At 42.3% G+C, this 21,521-nt stretch overlaps 1 protein-coding gene across 8 annotated transcripts in view; it reads right to left on the reverse strand.

Moving 5' to 3' along the window:
• The window catches only part of TTLL5 (tubulin tyrosine ligase like 5), a 1,306,640-nt gene that overhangs the window by 1,233,545 nt on the left and 51,574 nt on the right, over positions 1-21,521 (reverse strand). The window lies entirely within an intron of this gene.

Raw genomic sequence — 21,521 nt, forward strand, 5'->3', positions numbered from 1 at the left:
TTGCTACCAGAAGCGGAACAAGCACTGAGAAGCATGAAGAAAGACAAAGCACCAGGTCCCAACCTCCTACTTACTGATACGTACCAGGAGTATCCCCACCTGCGGGCTAGAGTTCTTGCCAATGTATTCAATTCATCTCTAGCTACTAAAAACGTCCCAGCCTCTTGGTGTTACTGCATTTTAGTACCCATATTTAAGAAGGGCGATCGGGGGGCGTGGCTTGGACGCCGAACAAGATGGCCGCCTGAGACCGGAGCTCTCCCGTACCGCGGCGGACTTTTCATCTTTTTGCCGGTATCCGCGATCATTTCGGCAGATTTCTTGTGGCTCCTGTAAGCGGATGACTTCGTGCTGAAGATGTGATCGCCAGACTTCGTTTTCCTGCACTTATTCGCCCATTCATGTCTATCGATGTAAGTCCCTCAGCGCGACCGCCATTTTGTAATATGCGCGATGTCCGCGCGTCGCTGAGGTGATTACAGACATGCTTTTCCTACTCTCCCTTCAGTCACTGGACTTTACTCTAGGCAACTAAGGACCTCTTCTTTGTGTTTTGCGCCCTGTTAATGAGCTATGCTTCATGCTTACTCCTCATGTTGACGTTCCGTCCTGTGAGACCTCTGCCTTCACGCTCCCCTCGCAGCCTACCACATGCGCTGTGCTCTTCAATGATAATTTACTTCAGCTTCAAGGCGTAAGACTCATACCATCATTTTTCCGTCTTTGTGCTGCTTCCTTTTTGTTGCAATTATGTTCACCAAGTCTTAGTGCGCATGGCGTTCGCGCCCACTGGTGACCTCCTTGTTATTACTGGAAACACTCTTTGGCATCTGCTGCCATTACCTCTGAACCCACGATTCCTTCATGGTTTTTTCTGGTCTCCTTCAATACTTCTGCTGATCGCTGGGCTCCTCATACCAGACATATTGACATTCTCTGCTTTCTGAGTGCAGGTTGCTGGCTTGCTTCTTTGTCTTCCTGCCACAGGCACATTTAGGCTTCTATGGGCAAGCTACGCAAACCAAAGTTTGTCTTTGTGCCCTCGAAGACTCCGCCTTCCTCCGCCTCTTCCTCATCAACAGGCCATTCTCCTCATCCTCCTTCTACGGATCAAATGGCGACAACATCCTCCATCCGTTCTTCTCCATCACAACTTACCTCCAGCAAGTCTTCTCCTCCTGCCTCCTTGCCTAAGCGCTTGAAGCAGGACTCCTCTCCTCCTCCATCCGAGTCATCTCCACCCCCTATATCTATGGAGTTGATACTTGAGGAGATTCGTGCTCTGCGCCCGTTCGTGGAGGAGACTAATACCAAGATGCAGCTTTTTGAGGCTAAATGGTCAACTATGGAGGCTCGTGTTTCTTCTGTGGAGCAGCAGGTTCCAGAAATTCAGTCAAACTCTCAACGCATTTCCTCTCTGGAAAAATCTCTTCTCGCCCTTCAACAACACACTGAAGACTTGGAGAACAGGAACAGGAGGAACAACCTACGCATTTACGGCCTACCGGAATCCCTGGAAGGAGATGATCCTGTCACGTTTTTCTCCTCTTTTCTCCTGAAACTCCTAGACCTTCCCGCTACTACCTCTCTCAGTATCCAACGTGCCCATAGACTTGGCCCTCGCTCCTCCTCTTCAACCAAACCGCGAGGGGTCATCATCCTCTTCCTCAAATTTACTGATCTCCTTCTGGTACTATCTACAGCTCGAGCGAAGCGCCAAGTGTCCTGGATGGGTCAGAGAGTTTTTCTCTCTCAGGATGTCTCTAATGTCACTGCTGCCAGAAGAAAAGAATTCCTATCTCTTCGTGCTCCTCTGCGCTCTATTGGAGCTAGATATGGCCTCTTTCACCCCTGTACCTTCAAGGTGACTCATCAAAACAACACCTGGACTTTCCAAGATCCGGCTGAACTTAAGAATTTTATTCACATTCAAACCAATGCTGGCATGGACACATCCAATCCCCCTACTGGTTGATCACTTATCTGCTTGGTTTTTTCTCCCTACAGGTTCTTGCTGGAATTTTTTCCCTCCTTGGTCTGATTCTTCGTCTGCTTGATGTGATTATGTAATGGTTGTTGTTTGGGTTTTTGTTTTATTTTGTATATGATATCTGTTTTTGTACGGTTTACCTCACCATGACTTCTGCATAACACGTTTCTTTTTCCCTCCCCTAGAAATCCTCTTGTATTCCTCCTCGTATCATATGATTCGTCTTCCTCATATTCCGTCCTGGTGCGGTGTGTTGCTCTCCGGCTTAGGAGGCCGTTCTTGTCGAATCCTCCCATACCCCACCGTCGTCATCTTGTCATCTCCCTTCCCCCTTCAGGTATGTTTTCCTCAGTCATCCGTATTGGATATGTACTGTCTCTTCTTCTACTTCTCTTTCCCTCCCTTTTCCTCTCTTTCCTTTTCCTTTGTTCTTCTCTTACTGCATCTCCTGACTTTCTTTTGTCTTGCCCTTTTCTCTTACTCACTTGGTATTGTCCTTTATGGCGTTTATGGTTTTATGCCTTTTCTCTGTTTCTTGCACATTTTATTATTATTTAATTCAAAGTTATCTCATGGAATGTGAAAGGTTTTGTTAGCCCTATTAAACGACAGAGAGTGCTTTCCCATCTAGCCTCTTATACTCCTGATTTAGTTCTTTTACAAGAGACTCACCTCTCTGAGGCGGAGTCTCTTAAATTAAAGAGAGGCTGGGTGGGAACGGTTTTATTTTCTCCTACATCTAATAAAAAGAATGGTGTGGCCATTCTGTGTCACAAGAAGCTCAAATGTAAAGTTCTCTCTCAAGATAATGATACTGAGGGTCGTTGGGTCTTAGTTAAGCTGTTAATCAATTCTGTATCCTTGACTGTTTTTAATGTATATGGCCCCACTCATCCTGATTGTAATTTTTGGCCTCTAATAACTTCTAAGTGTTTTCAATACAGTGATTCCCTGTTCATTTTGGGGGGGGATTGTAATCAAATTGTTGACCCGTTTCTTGATCGCAAATCCTCTGCCCGCTTTACCCCACACAAATCACATACACAATTCCTTGACACTATTTCTAAATCTCACATTCTTGACTCGTGGAGACTGTCCCATCCTGATTCTTTGGACTATTCCTTCTTTTCACCTCCTCATGCCTCTTTCTCTCGGATTGACTACATCTTCCTTTCTCAGTCTCTTTCTCAAAATCTTCTTTCCTCATCTATTGAGCCGATAGTTATTTCAGACCATGCTCCCATTGTCACAGTTCTTGATCTTCTTCCTCCTCATCCCAAATCCTCCCGCTGGCGTTTCAATAACTCTCTTCTTCTAGATCCCCTCTTTTCCTCTTCTTTTCTTTCCTTTGCTACCGAATTTTTTCTACTCAATTCTGATCCCTCCTTGCCCCCTCACGTTATTTGGGACTCTTTTAAGGCTACCGCTCGCGGTTTTGTGATTGACTTTGTCTCAAAGAAAAAGAAATCTTACCTTAAGAAACAGAAAGACCTTCTCTCCCATATTAAATCCCTGGAGCATAAATTCTACACCTCTTCTACTAAAACGGTTTTACCAGACCTTATACGCGCCAAAATCGATTTTAACAAAATCACCACCGATAACGCTTCCTCAATATTACTTCGCAGCAGCGCCCGCTATTACGGAGGCCGCAACAAATCAGGTAAACTCTTGGCCAATTACCTTAAATCTCGCAAGGAGCGTAACCTGATTGATTCTATATATTCTACCGATAATCTTCTCTTGCATAAGGAGCAAGATATTCTCGCCCAATTTCAACAATTCTACCAATCTCTTTATACTCCTGAGTCCCCCCCTTCGACTGCTCTTATTCAATCCTACTTGGATAAAATCCCTGCCCCCTCCACTTCTCATCTTAACTTCCCTGATCTTGAACTTGACCTTTCTATTACCGAGCTGGATAGCGCCTTAACATCTCTAACCAAAGGTAAATCTCCGGGTCCGGACGGTTTCTCTGTGGAATTCTACCTACATTTCTCAGATCTTCTGCTTCCTAAACTTCTCTCCCTCTTCCAATCCTTCTTTACTTCTGGTACAGCTGCCGGTACCTTTCACGAGGCCACGATCTGCCTAATACCTAAGGAGGGTCGCGACCCCCAATTCTGTAAGAATTATCGCCCAATATCCCTTGTTAATGTAGACTATAAATTATTTGCTAAACTTCTGGCCCGGCGCTTAGACCCTTTTCTCCCACATCTCATAGGTAAGGAACAATGCGGATTCGTAAAGGGCAGGCTCACCTCGGATAATTCCCGCCTTTTTCTCAATGTTCTCAATAAGGTACCTTCTCTCAGCATTTCTTTAGCGGCCATCTCGGTTGATGCTGTGAAGGCTTTCGATAGGGTAGATTGGTCCTTTCTATTTGCCTCCCTGCGTTGGCACGGTTTTGGTACTAATTTTATTTCTCTTGTTTCTTTACTTTATTCCTTCCCTAAAGCATCTGTTTTAGTTAATGGTCATCTATCCCCCTATTTTCCCCTACAGCGCGGTGTCTGTCAGGGTTGCCCCTTGTCCCCTCTACTTTTTGTTCTAGCCTTAGAACCATTCCTTACCTCTATTAGAAATAACATATCTATTTCGGCTTCCCTTATGACAAGTCTCATTTGAAACTCTCTGCGTATGCAGACGACATCCTTTTGTTTATTTCTGACCCTGACCAATCCATTCCGGCCTTACTACTTGAGTTTAATTCCTTTACCCAAGTTTCTGGTTACAAGATTAACTCTGATAAAACTGAGATTCTTCCCCTTACTAAATTTTGTCTCCCCCATCAGTTTTCGACCACTGGTTTTGCATGGAACTCCTCTAAAATTAAGTACCTTGGAATTTGGTTCTCTAACTCCATTTCTTCATCTATTCGGTTGAACATGTCTGCTGTATTATCCCGTATTGATAAGTTGTTCTCTTCTTGGAATGCTCTCTTTCTCTCATGGTGGGGTCGGTTGGACTCGATCAAAATGATGATATCTCCCATTCTTATATACATCCTTTCCATGCTCCCCATTCATATCCCTGATATCTATTTCAAACGCATTGACTCCTGTCTCTCTAAATTTCTCTGGAACCATAAAAAAATCGAGAGTTGCTCTAGTTGCTCTTCGTAAACCGAAATCCAATGGCGGAGTCAACTTTCCGGATTTCCGTCTCTATCATAAATCTTTTTCTCTCCGTCAGGCTTCTAATTGGCTTGTTCTTGCACCCTCCCCTCTTGCTCCCCTTTGGCTCTCTATTGAACGCTCACTCCTCTCTCCTTTCTCCCTATCTGAAATTGTGCATTTCTCCGCTAAGAACTTAACCACTCCTCTACCCCTATTCAAGCACACTGCTTCTCTCCTACATGCTCTGGTCCGTCCTGACCCGGTATCTCGCGAATCCTTTTTGGCCTCTCCTATCTGGTACAATTCGCTTATTCTCCTCAATAATCGTCCTATTTGTTGGACTGTGTGGAGATCAAAGGGTCTGATGTGGGTTAACCAACTTTTCGATGGTTTTCTCCCATGTTCTTTTCCTCGATTCCGACTTCTGTTTCACTGTCCCCAGTCTTTTTTCCGCAGATTCACTGTCCTCATGGCCATCATACTTGATGTTTATTATTCACTCCCCTTATCATCCTCTTCCGTATCCCATTCCCCACTCCTTCAGATCCTGTCTACTCTTCCTAAAGCCTCTCTTATTTATAAATTCTTCTCCTCCCCCAATCCGACCCGCCCGAAATCTAAATTGGAACTTGCTTGGGAGCTTGATTTGGGCTGTGACTGGTCTATAGCTATTTGGGACAAAGTCTGGGTCAGGTCCTTAAAAATTTCCCGTTCCGCCTCACTTACTCAATCTATGTTCTTTCTATATCATAGACTTTATCTCTCTCCTGTTTCTATTTCTCGTTTTTCTCCTGATAAAGACTCCACCTGCTGGACCTGCTCTGCCCCTAATGCTGATCTTTTTCATTTACTTTTTCTCTGCCCTTCTGTTCTCGCACTTTGGGATCAGGTGTGGTCTCATATCTCTCGTCTATTTTCTATCTCTATTCCATACTCTATCCCTCTTCTTTTTCTAGGTAGTATCTCTGATACTCTTGATATTCCTTCTCGCTCCTCTGGTCTATTAGATCTTATGTTGGCTCTGGCTTTCCAACATATTTCTTCTAATTGGAAGGATCTCTCTAAGCTCTCTATACATTGTTGGTGGAATTCTCTCTGTCACTATCACAGGCTTGATGTTCGTTTTGCTGCTGCCTCCACTCCTACCCTCAACAGAGATTTATTTTGGTTGCCTCTCACAGCATATCTTGACCGCATGGCTCTGAAATCGAAATCTATCTCTCCTTTATCCTCTGAGAATTTCAAACCCCCATAAGTGACTCTTTCTCTGTCCTTCTTCTTCTTCTTCTTCTTCTGTCTCTACCCTTCTTATATATTTTACATTCGCATTTCTCTTTCCTGCCTTCCAATTATTCCCTACCCTTGGCTTGTTTGCTCTTTCTATTCTACCTACCTTCTCTCTGATCTCTTTATCTATTCTTCTCCTAACGCCTCATATTTACCTTTCTCTTTCTCCTTTCCCTTCCCTCCCTTCTCCTCCTATTTTCTCCTCTTCTCCCCTTTTCCCCCTGGTTGCCTTTAAAATTTTACAAAATGCTTTTTAATTTAATTTTCCCTCAGGTTTCTTATATTTAATTCATGATGATCCTCTATTTTTTCTCTTTTTGATTCTGTATGACAATGTTCATTATATGATCTGTATTTTGTTGTTCACTATACTTTTTCTTCAATAAAGCATTTCAAACATAAAAAAAAAGAAGGGCGATCAAGGCAGTCCCTCCAACTACCGTCCAATCTCCCTTCTAGATGGGGACGGGAAACATCCTTGGGAAAGTCCAAGTGAATAGGTTGCAAGGCTGGGTGGATAAGCAGAATAGTTTAACAGACGCCCCAGCTGGCTTTAGAGCACAGGTGGGTAATATAGATCAAGCAGTATAATTAGATATGATTTTGTACAAGTATATAACCAAAAGAAAATGTTGTTTATACCCAATTTTCATGCACTTGAAGGCTGCCTTTGACCTAGTAGATCGGGAGAAGGGGCTGATTCTACCCTTCTGCAGGCAATATTGGCGCTTCACATTGATAACATTGCCAGGGTCAGGTACGTAATGGAAAGCGAGTGTACCAACATTTTCCCTGTAGAAGAAGGTGTGCAGCAAGGTTATGTGCTAGCTCCTTTACTTTTTAGTCTTTTTTAAATGACGTAGTAGAATATCTACTAGAACAACCTTTAGATGTCCCGTTGCGGCAGGAAAACCTGTCCTGATTTTTTTTTTTGTAAACATATTTTATTAATTTATAACACATCCACCAGTATCGTCATTAGGCAGAATCATTGCTCATACATCAATGGGTTACTTCACATCGTTTACATGTGGTATTATATATTCTTGGGGGCAACTTCTCTTTTGATGCCTCCGCCTCCCACAACGTTCCTGTGCCCATCTACCTGGGCAGCAGTTCTAGGATAATCATGCTCTATATCCCTACCTGGAGGACTAATTCCACAAGCATCTCTGCCAGGCCTCGCTCTGGTCTATGTCAGCAGTTAATGGGTTAACAAAACACCCCCTACCCTCCCTCCTCCCCTCCAACTTCCCCACCCCTCTCCCACCATCAGACATGTCGCTTCATCTGTCATCTCTCAGTGTTGTGAATTAGTCACACTTGTAGGACAATTGGTATCTCAGTGCTAGGGAGCAAAAGGGGGGAGCCACCATGTAGTGCCTGCTGCCCATCGACCCAGCCACCCGCTCAAGAAGGGCAATGCTGCAGTTCGTATGTGCAAGTCTCCTCACGCAGGGGGTCAGTCATAGTCTGGAAAACCTGTCCTGATACTATTATTTGCTGATGACACAGTATTGCTGACAGACAGAAAATGCAAACCACAGACTACTAACAAGATTTGTAGACTACTGTCATAAGAAGTCCCTGTCCATCAATTGAACCAAACCAAAGGGTATGGTCCTGAGCCCAAACCCTAGCTTTAAGCATAAGCCACACATAGATGGCGAGCTCATTAAGACTGTTAAGCAGTATGTCTACTTGGGAATACGGTTCACAGAGAAATTACAACAGAAGAACCACATTCAGAAGGCAGCTACAGTTTTAAGCCAGTCTTCATGGGCAGTTATAAAGTTTTGAAACGGATCACTGACATAATATCGGTCACAACAATAGCATAATACAGGCATATTGATTACAAAAATGCAGTTTCCCAATACTTATAATAGAAAGTACAAAAAAATCAAAAACAAGCATTTGCAATGCAATAGGTCTCGCATTTGTGAAAGTAGAAGCTTTTGGTGTTGAAAAGGACAATGTTTTTTACTTTTGTCTTTTTATTTGCAGTGGAGTGATTGTATTTGCATAGCGCTAGTGCCATTTGCATGACTCTGAGGAGCTGGAGAACCTGGAAATAGGTCATAAGGGAGCGAAGACAAGAGTGATATGCTGCGTGAAAAGAGTAACAAAATCCTTGAAAAAGCAAATACTTATATGTAATGCAAGATTAAGCAAAGCATGTGAAACTTAAGCAGGAACAACATGGTTGCTTTAAAGGTTTTGGTTAATTAGAGCCAAATGTACTTTACCACCAGCCCTGAACTGCTCACCTCTAACAAATGCGCCGCATCACTGCAGCGCCAGCAGTCTCAAACTGTGGATTTACGCCAACATACGACGATAATGAGAGCTATTTAAAGAAGAGGGAGGTCTAATGAGATGTAAATGCCGTGTGTGCCCTCTGCAGCATCTGATGAGTCAGGTTTTGGGGGAAGTATGCAACTGTTCCTGCTGCATAACAAACAAAGCTGCTGACTTTGGCACTGGGATACCGGATTCTAGTCTCAGCATGGACTGTTTTAAAAACATGTGTATGGTAAAAAAAAATATTTAAACTTATTATAAATATTATTAAATAATTATTATTATTTTGAGTTTTATATAGCGCTAGCTAGAGCCGAAGGTATCGGAGCGCTTTACATGTTATATGATAACAATGCCATATCAGCTCTTCTTAGAAAGGGTGCGATGCTCGTGATAGGACATTAAGAGCTTTAACAGCCTGTACATGGTTTGTTAAAAAATGCACATACAAATAATTATGAAATTATGAAAACCCCCTTTGACAACACACCAACTTTACAACTCAATTTAAAAAATCAAAACTTCCAACTTATTACACAAACCTACCAACAAGAACTGTCAGAACATGTACTTAAGCAATTTCCTACTTGTGAACATACATTCAACAATGGGCAACAGTTGACGCTTCACACTTGTAGAAAGAAAGAAATAACAATGACATACACACACACACATATGCAAAAAGTACAGCCCGAATTGCTTTGCAGGATCAGAGATTTAATAATTCCACAACTGAACCAATACATGCCAACTCTAAACATGACAATGAACAGGCCAGTCTTTGCTAGATGAGCATTATCCCTAAATTAGCAGGCCACTAGCTAAACTGGAGATTATGTCACGCTCTGCTTTTCCCAGTGGTATGACGGTTAGGAGGCTGCTTTCAGAGCAGGACGAGCGGCAATGACCCAACCAAGAAAGCATTCATTTTAATCTACCACAAAGGAACTGGATTAAATGCATGGAAAGTGTTTTCCTTACGCACATGACTAATTCCACCAACCAACAATACCACTGGATTTACCATTAACCATCGGTTCTGGAGCAGCGTGCTATTCGCTGTAAAGCGCTTGAGCTCCTTGTCAGGGTCATAAGCGGTATATAATGTAATTACAATCACCACGGCCCCATTCTGCTCGCAGTTTCTTGCAGCATGGTGATGATCTGAACATCTGAGAGTAGGCGGCATTGGCTATTGCTTCTGTCTCATGTGTGGGTGCTGGTCAATGCAGGAGGGCTTTAGAACCACCAGGCTAATCAGAAGGACAAAGCTGCTAAGCCCCTACTCCAGGAAGGTGACCCCCTCAAGCGAAGTCACCTTGTCCACACAAGGTCCAAGCTACCATCTCTCTTGTTCTGTCCAAACTCCATTACTCCAATAGCTTCTTCCACGGATCACCTTTAACAACCATGAAAAGACTACAACGGATTCAGAACTCGGCTGCCAGACTACTTTTGCATATCAATCCACAAGACCACATCCCCCCTGCCTTGAAAGCCCTGCATTGGTTACCGGTTGACAGTAGATCCACGTTCTAGCACCCACAATGCGATACATGGAATGGTACCGGTCTTCATCAGGAATAAAATCACCAAACACATTCAACAAAGGAACCTTCGCTCTAGAGTGGCACCTTGCCTCAAAATCCCAAGATACAAGAAAAAAAACATGGGTGGCACATCCTTCTCTGCTCAATCTGCCAAACTATGGAACTCTTTACCCCCCAACATAAGATCCACGGAGAACCACATTATCTTCAGAAAACTACTCAAGAATTGGCTCCTCTCTACATAAGCACCATACGTAATCAGAAATATACAGCTTATCACTCTTTTTATATAAGCATTCATTTGTATTATATATATGTGTATTGCTTTCCATAACCATGTAGAATAATTATGTTTTTAAAAATAAATACAACACTTGAAAACCTGAGTTTATCTAATGCATCTTTAATCTACATATATATTTACCTACTTTATACATCTATATACCTTCCATGTACTTGGATCTATATATTTATTACTTTTCTACTAAAAAAAGCATACAATGCACTACTCTATTTCTCACCCTATACCTCTCTCAATATATCCTCTACCTCAACTCTCTGAGTCATCATCTCAAACCTCTATCTACTACTCTTTCAAATGCACTACCCTATTTCTCACCCTATACCTCTATCAATATCTTTAATCTATATAACCTTCCTTCCTTTATGCAGCTATATACCTTCCATGTACATATGGATCTATATATTTATTACTTTCTTCTAATTCAGCATATCCAATGCACTACCCTATTCTCAACCTATACCTCTCTAAATATATCTTCTATCTCAACTCTCTGACTCATCTCAAACCTGTTTCTACTACTCTTTCTAATGCACTACCCTGTTTCTCACCCAATATCTCTATCAATATATCCTCTAATTCACTCTCTCATTCACCCCAAACCGCTACTATGATCCCCAAAATAACCCCTTCTAAGACTCTCCCCAACTCGAACCTTCCTTGCATCATCTGACACATCTTTTACTATACCAATTCCCCAAAACAAGCCTTTCTAAACTCTTCCCTCTGATTCTTCCCCTCCACATCCCTTTTTATTCATCCCAAACCTCCTCCTACTGCTATGACCTCCAAAACAAACCAAAAACTAAATACAATCTAAATACTTCACTTTTCTAGCCCTACACTATCCTTTCAAACCAAATAACAGGCTAACATGTCCACTTCTCAAATTCATATTTCACTATACTGATTCACCACTAATCCTCTACAGGTCCCAGAGTAGCATGCTACTCGCCGAAAAAGCACTTCAACAACTCATCAGGGGTAGTAAGCACTATATTAATGCAAAACTTTTTCCCTCTCCTATCCCTCCGCTACCCTTCTCAATCCAAATAACTGACTAACATATCCACCACTCAAATTCCTTTCATATTTCACTATACTGATTCAACACTAATCCTTTATGGGTTACAGAGTAGCGTGCTACTCGCCAAAAAAGCGCTCCAACACCCCATCAGGGGTAACAAGCCCTATATAAATGCAAACCTTTTTCCCACTTCTATTCCTCCGCTATCCTTCTCAATCCAAATAACTGACTAACATATCCACCACTCAGATTACTTTCATATTTCACGATACTAATTCAACACTAATCCTTTATGAATTCCGGTGTAGGTTGCTACTCGGTGAAAAAGCGCTTTGACGCCTCGTCAGGAGTAGTAAGCCCTATATAAATGCAATTACAATACAATACACACACATATATACACACATACATATATATATACACACACATACATATACACACATACACACACACATACATATGTATACACACATACATATACACATACATACACACATATATATATATACACACACATATATATATACACACACATATATATACACATACACACACATACATACATACATACACACATATATATATACATACACACATACATATATATACATACACACATACATATATATACATACACACATACATATATACATACACACATACATATATACATACACACACACATATACATACACACACACATATATATACATACACACACACATATATATACATACACACATATATATACATACACACATATATATACATACACACATATATATACACTTATATACATACATATATACATATATACACATACATATATACATATACATACATCTACATATATACATATATATACATACATATACACACACACACATTCATATATACACACATAAATATATACACATATATACATACATATATACACACACACACATTCATATATACACACATACATATATACACACACATATATACACACACAAATATAAATATATATACACACACATATATAAATATTATACATACAGACACACTATATATATATATATATATATATATATATATATATATATATATATATAACCTACTGGCGGTCGCCAGTAGGTAGTTATAGTTAGGACCGTGTTTCCATAGGAAATCTCAAAATTATATTTTGAATAACTTTGGCGCCGGTTGACGAATCCTCGCGAAATTTTCAAAACTAATGGGGCGCTCCGCTCAGCTCCTACCCTGAAAGTTTCGGGGTGATTCGTCAAGCGGGGGCCGAGAAAAAAGGGGGGTCCCAAAACGCGTTTTCCCCATGCATTTTTCCATAGGGACTTTAGTCGCAGCTACAGCCCGAACGGCTGAACAGAATTATGTGAAATTTGGCAGAGAGGTAGCCATAAGGTCCATGAAGTGCCTTTTGCAAGTTTGGTGTAAATCTGTTCAGTATTTCCTGAGAAATTAGCATTTAAATCAATATATATATCTGTAAGCGCGCAGCGTGCGCGCACTGAGCAAGTCCTGTGCGCGCACCCTGGCGAGCGCGAGCGTACTTCTGATTGGTTGTTAGATGTCAGTAAACATTCGAATCGGTGGAAATCAGGAATCGGCGGCCGCCATTTTGTCTCTCGCATAAAGAGGGGGTGATAAACAAAGGGGGAGAACGTGAAAAGGGGGCAGAGTGGGGAGATATTGACCCACTAGGCATTGTAGGGGGGTGACAGTAGGACCTTGTAGGGCAAAAAAAAAGATTTATATTTTGGAAAAAAAAATCGCCGAGTGCGCGCACCCGAAAAAATTTTAAAAACAAAAAAATAATAAAAATTCGCAATTAAGTGAAAAGATATAAGGTGGCTCTAAAAAGAGCCCTTGTGTTTATTGTGTGTTTTTCGGTACCTACAAGTAAGTAACGATGCAGAGTCTAAAGTTCAAGAGGAAGACTCTGTTGCCTTCATCAGTGAAGTGTACACCATCTCCTCTATAAATGTCTTGCATGTTGTAACGCAAGTTGTTGTGGTATATAGAACCCATACCATAGTCTCTGAGGAAAGCAGAAATAGATTTGTTGACGTGCTTCCTTGCTTTGTCAATCTGCGGACAAAATTGGTTGGACCAGTTCCACTTTTGCCTTTGGCATATGTTAGAATATACAAAGGCAGTTTGTGGAAAAAGCAACATCAATTGCACAAAGGTGTCCTTAATAAGCATTTCCAGACCTACCCCAGTTAAAGTGCCAAGGTCATTTCCACCACAGTGCACAATAATAAGGTTAGGCTGTGGGAGATGTAGAAAGGTTTTATACAAAGGCATTAATTGGTGCCACTTTAACCCTCTCTGACCAATCCATTTAATGTCTACATTTGGCAAAGCAATGTCTCTCACCATACCTCTTTTTTATGCAAATTATTCACTCCAGAAGACATAGCTGTGACCTACAATCCACACTGTGAACATCTTCCAAGGAGATCTGGATGCACTCAGGAGGTGACTTTCAGTAGAAAGCCAATATGAAATGAAAGACAGTTGAAAAATGGAGGCACACATAGTATTTTTTTTAAAAAGAACTCATTGGCTGTTTCAAACCATTCTAAACTAAAAACTAGGCTGTATGTTTAAATTTTAAAAAGCATGTTTTGTATTGGTTCAGAAAAATGTGTTACCAAAGAACATTACTATGGATTTGCCGTTAGGTTTGAAAAGTCAAGCACTCTTGCTCTTTGGATATGAAACATTGTCTGCTGAACTTCTGACCTCTCTCCTCACAGCAGTGTTCCATGACCTGTTGCTATGGTAGCAGGCAGGAGACAAGTTGGGGGAAGGGTACATTTGGAAAGGGGTTGAAGTTTTCAACCAATAGAAATGTGTGATTTCATTTGAAAAAAAGTGGGAGCACTGAGATTTGAAATTAACATGTATATGTGTGAAAAAAGAGAGCGAAATATTGCCATTTACTGGTTCTGGAGAGAGGAGAGAGGTGTGGAGCTCTGATATTCTGACTCTGATAGTCTGCTGTTTGAGTGGCACATTTATTTCTCAACTAACTATTTTAAAAGGTGAGTTATGAGTTTGAGAGGGGATGTATGTGGTGATTTTTGAGATAAAAATTAGAATTGTGAATCTTCTTCAAAAGTTATGTTTTACATTTTGAGGTTTGCGAGATATTTAACTGTTTTGAACTTGTAAGATATTATGGAGTATGTTTTCACAATAAGTTTATGTGTACTGGTAAGAATGAGGAATACTGTTTTGTGCCTACCATCAAACCATGAGTCTGTGTGCAGAGAAGAATTGTTGACAGAGATTTAATTTGCGTTGCTGTTGAAAAGTAAGACTTGAAGTTGAAAGGAAAGGACAGCTTGTTTTTAATTGTGATGGTTAGGATTTAGCAGAAATCACTTTGAAAGAAAAGAGAGGAAAATGGCAGCACATTTGAAATTAGCATTAGTTCTGTAAGAATTGGTGACCCAGGAAAGGGGCAGCCTGTGTTTTGTGCCTACCAACACAGCATGAGTCTGTGTGTATATAGGAATTGTTGTCTGAGATTTAATTTGTGAAGTTGTTGTTCTGTGAGGATTGCAGACCCAGGAAAGGGGCAGCCTGTGTTTTGTGCCTACCAACACAGCATGAGTCTGTGTGAATATAGGAATTGTGGTCAGAGATGTATTTGGTGTTGCAGTTGTTTTGTAAAACATGCACTTGCAGGAAAGGGACAGCTTGTTTTCTTCAAATGTGGTGGTTAGCAGTCAGCAGAAATCACTTAATTGCAAATGAGAGGCAAAAGCTAAAACATTTGAAATCAACAGGGTAGATTTCCCTTTCAAAATAGCAAAGGCACAGGTAGTTGCCATATGTTCAAAACTGAAAATACCCCTTAGCACACATGCACTGTTACATACATCCCAGCAGTCTTCATGCAGTTTTGGAAGTCTCTTTGCTCATCTGTCTTGCACCAGACAATACACAGTCTCCAGAAACACACTCTTGGCACACACGCAGCAGCTTCTCCCACACTCCCAAGTGTAGTACTCAGGTCTGTGTGGTGTTTCAGATAGCAATGTGTAACGTAAACACATTCAACGTCAATAAGGCTCATTTCCTTTGCTCTAGTGTAGTCACTCACCCAGAATGCACATGCTCATGGTCTCAAGGAGCTGTTAGGACATGTGCTCTTTTCTGCCTCTGTGATCTACAAGGAAAATGTGGCAGGCTGTAACACTAATTATCACTTGCTCTACCATAGTAGTAAATGTGCTTTGAAATTGCAAATCAAATTCTGTTTTCTGCTTAGAAGCACTCTATGAGGCGGTGTGCATATAGGAATTGTGGCCAGAGATGTAATTTGTGTTGCAGTTGTTCTGTAAAACATGCACTTGCAGGAAAGGGACAGCTTGTTTTCTTCAAATGTGGTGGTTAGCACTCAGCAGAAATCACTTAATCGCAAATGAGAGGCAAAAGCTAAAACATTTGAAACCAACAGGGTAGATTTCTCTTTCCAAATAGCAAAGGCACAGATAGTTGCCATATGTAGAAAACTGAAAGTAACCTTTCGCACACAGCATGAGTCTGTGTGTATATAGGAATTGTTGTCTGAGATTTAATTTGTGAAGTTGTTGTTCTGTGAGGATTGCAGACCCAGGAAAGGGGCAGCCTGTGTTTTGTGCCTACCAACACAGCATGAGTCTGTGTGAATATAGGAATTGTGGTCAGAGATGTATTTGGTGTTGCAGTTGTTTTGTAAAACATGCACTTGCAGGAAAGGGACAGCTTGTTTTCTTCAAATGTGGTGGTTAGCCGTCAGCAGAAATCACTTAATTGCAAATGAGAGGCAAAAGCTAAAACATTTGAAATCAACAGGGTAGATTTCCCTTTCAAAATAGCAAAGGCACAGGTAGTTGCCATATGTTCAAAACTGAAAATAACCCTTAGCACACATGCACTGTTACATACATCCCAGCAGTCTTCATGCAGTTTTGGAAGTCTCTTTGGTCATCTGTCTTGCACCAGACAATACACAGTCTCCAGAAACACACTCTTGGCACACACGCAGCAGCTTCTCCCACACTCCCAAGTGTAGTACTCAGGTCTGTGTGGTGTTTCAGATAGCAATGTGTAACGTAAACACATTCAACGTCAATAAGGCTCATTTCCTTTGCTCTAGTGTAGTCACTCACCCAGAATGCACATGCTCATGGTCTCAAGGAGCTGTTAGGACATGTGCTCTTTTCTGCCTCTGTGATCTACAAGGAAAATGTGGCAGGCTGTAACACTAATTATCACTTGCTCTACCACAGTAGTAAATGTGCTTTGAAATTGCAAATCAAATTCTGTTTTCTGCTTAGAAGCACTCTATGAGGCTGTGTGCATATAGGAATTGTGGCCAGAGATGTAATTTGTGTTGCAGTTGTTCTGTAAAACATGCACTTGCAGGAAAGGGACAGCTTGTTTTCTTCAAATGTGGTGGTTAACACTCAGCAGAAATCAATTAATCGCAAATGAGAGGCAAAAGCTAAAACATTTGAAACCAACAGGGTAGATTTCTCTTTCTAAATAGCAAAGGCACAGGTAGTTGCCATATGTAGAAAACTGAAAGTAACCTTTCGCACACATGCACTGTTACATACATCCCAGCAGTCTTCATGCAGTTTTGAAGTCTCTTTGCTCATCTGTCTTGCACCAGACAATACACAGTCTCCAGAAACACACTCTTGGCACACACGCAGCAGCTTCTCCAACACTCCCATGCGTAGTACTCAGCTCTGTGTGCTGTTTCAGATAGCACTGTGTAACGCAAACACATTCAACGTCAACAAGGCTCATTTCCTTTGCTCTAGTGTAGTCACTCACCCAGGTTGCACATGCTCATGGTATGAAGTAGCTGTTAGGACATGTGCTCTTTTCTGCCTCTGTAATCTACAAGGAAAATGTGTCAGGCTGTAACACTAATTATCACTTGCTCTACCATAGTAGTAAATGTGCTTTGAAATTGCAAATCAAATTCTGTTTTCTGCTTAGAAGCACTCTATGAGGCTGTGTGCATATAGGAATTGTGGCCAGAGATGTAATTTGTGTTGCAGTTGTTCTGTAAAACATGCACTTGCAGGAAAGGGACAGCTTGTTTTCTTCAAATGTGGTGGTTAGCACTCAGCAGAAATCACTTAATCGCAAATGAGAGGCAAAAACTAAAACATTTGAAACCAACAGGGTAGATTTATCTTTCTAAATAGCAAAGGCACAGGTAGTTGCCATATGTAGAAAACTGAAAGTAACCTTTCGCACACAGCATGAGTCTGTGTGTATATAGGAATTCTTGTCTGAGATTTAATTTGTGAAGTTGTTGTTCTGTAAGGATTGCAGACCCAGGAAAGGGGCAGCCTGTGTTTTGTGCCTACCAACACAGCATGAGTCTGTGTGAATATAGGAATTGTGGTCAGAGATGTATTTGGTGTTGCAGTTGTTTTGTAAAACATGCACTTGCAGGAAAGGGACAGCTTGTTTTCTTCAAATGTGGTGGTTAGCAGTCAGCAGAAATCACTTAATTGCAAATGAGAGGCAAAAGCTAAAACATTTGAAATCAACAGGGTAGATTTCCCTTTCAAAATAGCAAAGGCACAGGTAGTTGCCATATGTTCAAAACTGAAAATAACCCTTAGTACACATGCACTGTTACATACATCCCAGCAGTCTTCATGCAGTTTTGGAAGTCTCTTTGCTCATCTGTCTTGCACCAGACAATACACAGTCTCCAGAAACACACTCTTGGCACACACGCAGCAGCTTCTCCCACACTCCCAAGTATAGTACTCAGGTCTGTGTGGTGTTTCAGATAGCAATGTGTAACGTAAACACATTCAACGTCAATAAGGCTCATTTCCTTTGCTCTAGTGTAGTCACTCACCCAGAATGCACATGCTCATGGTCTCAAGGAGCTGTTAGGACATGTGTTCTTTTCTGCCTCTGTGATCTACAAGGAAAATGTGGCAGGCTGTAACACTAATTATCACTTGCTCTACCATAGTAGTAAATGTGCTTTGAAATTGCAAATCAAATTCTGTTTTCTGCTTAGAAGCACTCTATGAGGCTGTGTGTGTTAGACCTGTCAGCCCTTTGGGTGGTCCCTCCTCATCATTATTTATTTTGTCCCACTTTTGCCTCAAACCCTGTTAGAATTTTTCCTTTTTGGGAACCACCAGACTTTTTAGTGTTGATGCAGGGTCAGGGAGCCATTTTCCCTACCCCTGGAACTTCTGTCTGAGGGCCTGAGACACAAAATGGTGGCCACCCATTGTCACCTGTGACATCATCAGAACCCACTGGAGATTTCTAGAACCTTCCGTATCATTCTGGAACCCTGTGACAGAGGGAGGCAGTTTAGAATGTTGGGAGGCCATCTCAGAGTGGCAGTTGGCATCTGACTAGAGAGGAGAGAGGACCAGTTCAGAAGGAGGTCGGAGTAAGGCAGCAGGGGTGGAAACCAGTGCTTGGAGTGGGGTCCAGAAACCCACCCTTGATGCTAGTCCCTACTGACCAAGCCCAGCCTAGAGCCCTGTGTGGGACCAAGACCAGAAAAACCATCTTAAGGACCAAAATATTGTGAAGAGGCCTTAAAGAAGAAGACCAGTAAGCTCCTGACCTGTTTAGCGGTGTCCTCCTGGAGTCCTGACGTCGAGAAGCCTGGAGACCTGAGGCCTGAGGTGAAGAAGCGGCGCTGACAGAAAGCAGACGTCGTACCCGGAGCCGTCAGAGGTCGAGAGAGGGCGCCGACGGAGGTCGTGGAGAGGCACCGGAGGTCGAGTAAGGAGTCACCTGAGGTCGAGGTGAAGCGCGCCGGAGGTCGGGAGTGGAGATCGCACTCCGGAGACGCCGGAATCTGAGGTGAAGCATGCCGGAGGTCGGGAGTGGAGATCGCACTCCGGAGACGCCGGAATCTGAGGTGAAGCGCGCCGGAGGTCGGGAGTGGAGGTCGCACTCCGGAGACACCCGGAAGCGGGGAGACCGTGACCCTGCGACGCCGGAAGGCGACATCGAGCCGGAACAGCCCAGCGACATCGAGCCGAGGCCGCCCAGCGACATCGGGCCGGAGCAGCCCAGCGACATCGAACCGAGGCCGCCCAGCGACAACTATCCGGAACAGCCCAGCGGCATCGATCCGAAGCCGCCCAGCGACACCGAACCGGAGCCGCCCAGCGACATCGAGCCGGAGCCGCCTCACGACATCGACACGGCGCCGAGCGGAGCCGATCATCGTGAAAAGGGCAGTAAGTGGTAGAAAGGGCATCTGAGGCCCTGTGGAGCCCTAAAAGACCATTCTAGGGGCTAGAGGGGTGTTAGAACCAGCCTGGGTGTGCCAGGGGTGAACTGAGACTGGTGCAGTGACCTCTGTGAGTGGTTGTGTATTTTGGGAGAGCCAGATCCTTAGGTTACCCTTATTCTACCTCAGTTCAGGCCCAGCCTTGACCAATCTAGGTGGGACACCCCCCATGTCATCCAAATGACCACAAGCTGTACTTGGGCATAGTAAAACCAAACTACCTCAGGAAAGTGATGTGAACTGTAATTGTCATTAATTGTGTTATTTAAGTTATTGAAGGTGCTTTATTTATTGACTGTATTTATTGTCTGACTGTATTTATTCCTGCATTGTATTTATTGTCTGACAGTATTTAATAGCCATTTGTATTTATTGCACCCCTATTTATTCCTTGCTTATTTATGACCTGATCCTATTTATTGAAACCCCACTGGGGTATTATTTATTTGACCTGCCCTTTTAAAGGAGAATCTTATTGTCTTGTATTTATTTTATGAACCCTGCAACTAAGAGAAAATAAGATAAAGACAAACTACTTTCTTTCATAATTTTTACGGTGTAGTGTCGTTTTTGGAACGGATGAACGCATGGTTATTGTGTGGGTGTGACGTACGCTTAACACGGTGCCTGCCCCCCAACCGCTCGGGCCAAGCTACCATTGTGCTGGGAACCTGGTGACTGCTAACCCGGTGGCCCGGTTTCCAACAGTGTGCATATAGGAATTGTGGCCAGAGATGTAATTTGTGTTGCAGTTGTTCTGTAAAACATGCACTTGCAGGAAAGGGACAGCTTGTTTTCTTCAAATGTGGTGGTTAGCACTCAGCAGAAATCACTTAATCGCAAATGAGAGGCAAAAGCTAAAACATTTGAAACCAACAGGGTAGATTTCTCTTTCTAAATAGCAAAGGCACAGGTAGTTGCCATATGTAGAAAACTGAAAGTAACCTTTCGCACACATGCACTGTTACATACATCCCAGCAGTCTTCATGCAGTTTTGAAGTCTCTTTGCTCATCTGTCTTGCACCAGACAATACACAGTCTCCAGAAACACACTCTTGGCACACACGCAGCAGCTTCTCCAACACTCCCATGCGTAGTACTCAGCTCTGTGTGCTGTTTCAGATAGCACTGTGTAACGCAAACACATTCAACGTCACCAAGGCTCATTTCCTTTGCTCTAGTGTAGTCACTCACCCAGGTTGCACATGCTCATGGTATGAAGTAGCTGTTAGGACATGTGCTCTTTTCTGCCTCTGTAATCTACAAGGAAAATGTGTCAGGCTGTAACACTAATTATCACTTGCTCTACCATAGTAGTAAATGTGCTTTGAAATTGCAAATCAAATTCTGTTTTCTGCTTAGAAGCACTCTATGAGGCTGTGTGCATATAGGAATTGTGGCCAGAGATGTAATTTGTGTTGCAGTTGTTCTGTAAAACATGCACTTGCAGGAAAGGGACAGCTTGTTTTCTTCAAATGTGGTGGTTAGCACTCAGCAGAAATCACTTAGTCGCAAATGAGAGGCAAAAGCTAAAACATTTGAAACCAACAGGGTAGATTTCTCTTTCTAAATAACAAAGGCACAGGTAGTTGCCATATGTACAAAACTGAAAGTAACCTTTCGCACACATGCACTGT

The sequence above is a fragment of the Triturus cristatus genome, chromosome 9 (assembly GCF_964204655.1).
Source record: "Triturus cristatus chromosome 9, aTriCri1.1, whole genome shotgun sequence".
Taxonomy (NCBI): Eukaryota; Metazoa; Chordata; class Amphibia; order Caudata; family Salamandridae; genus Triturus; species Triturus cristatus.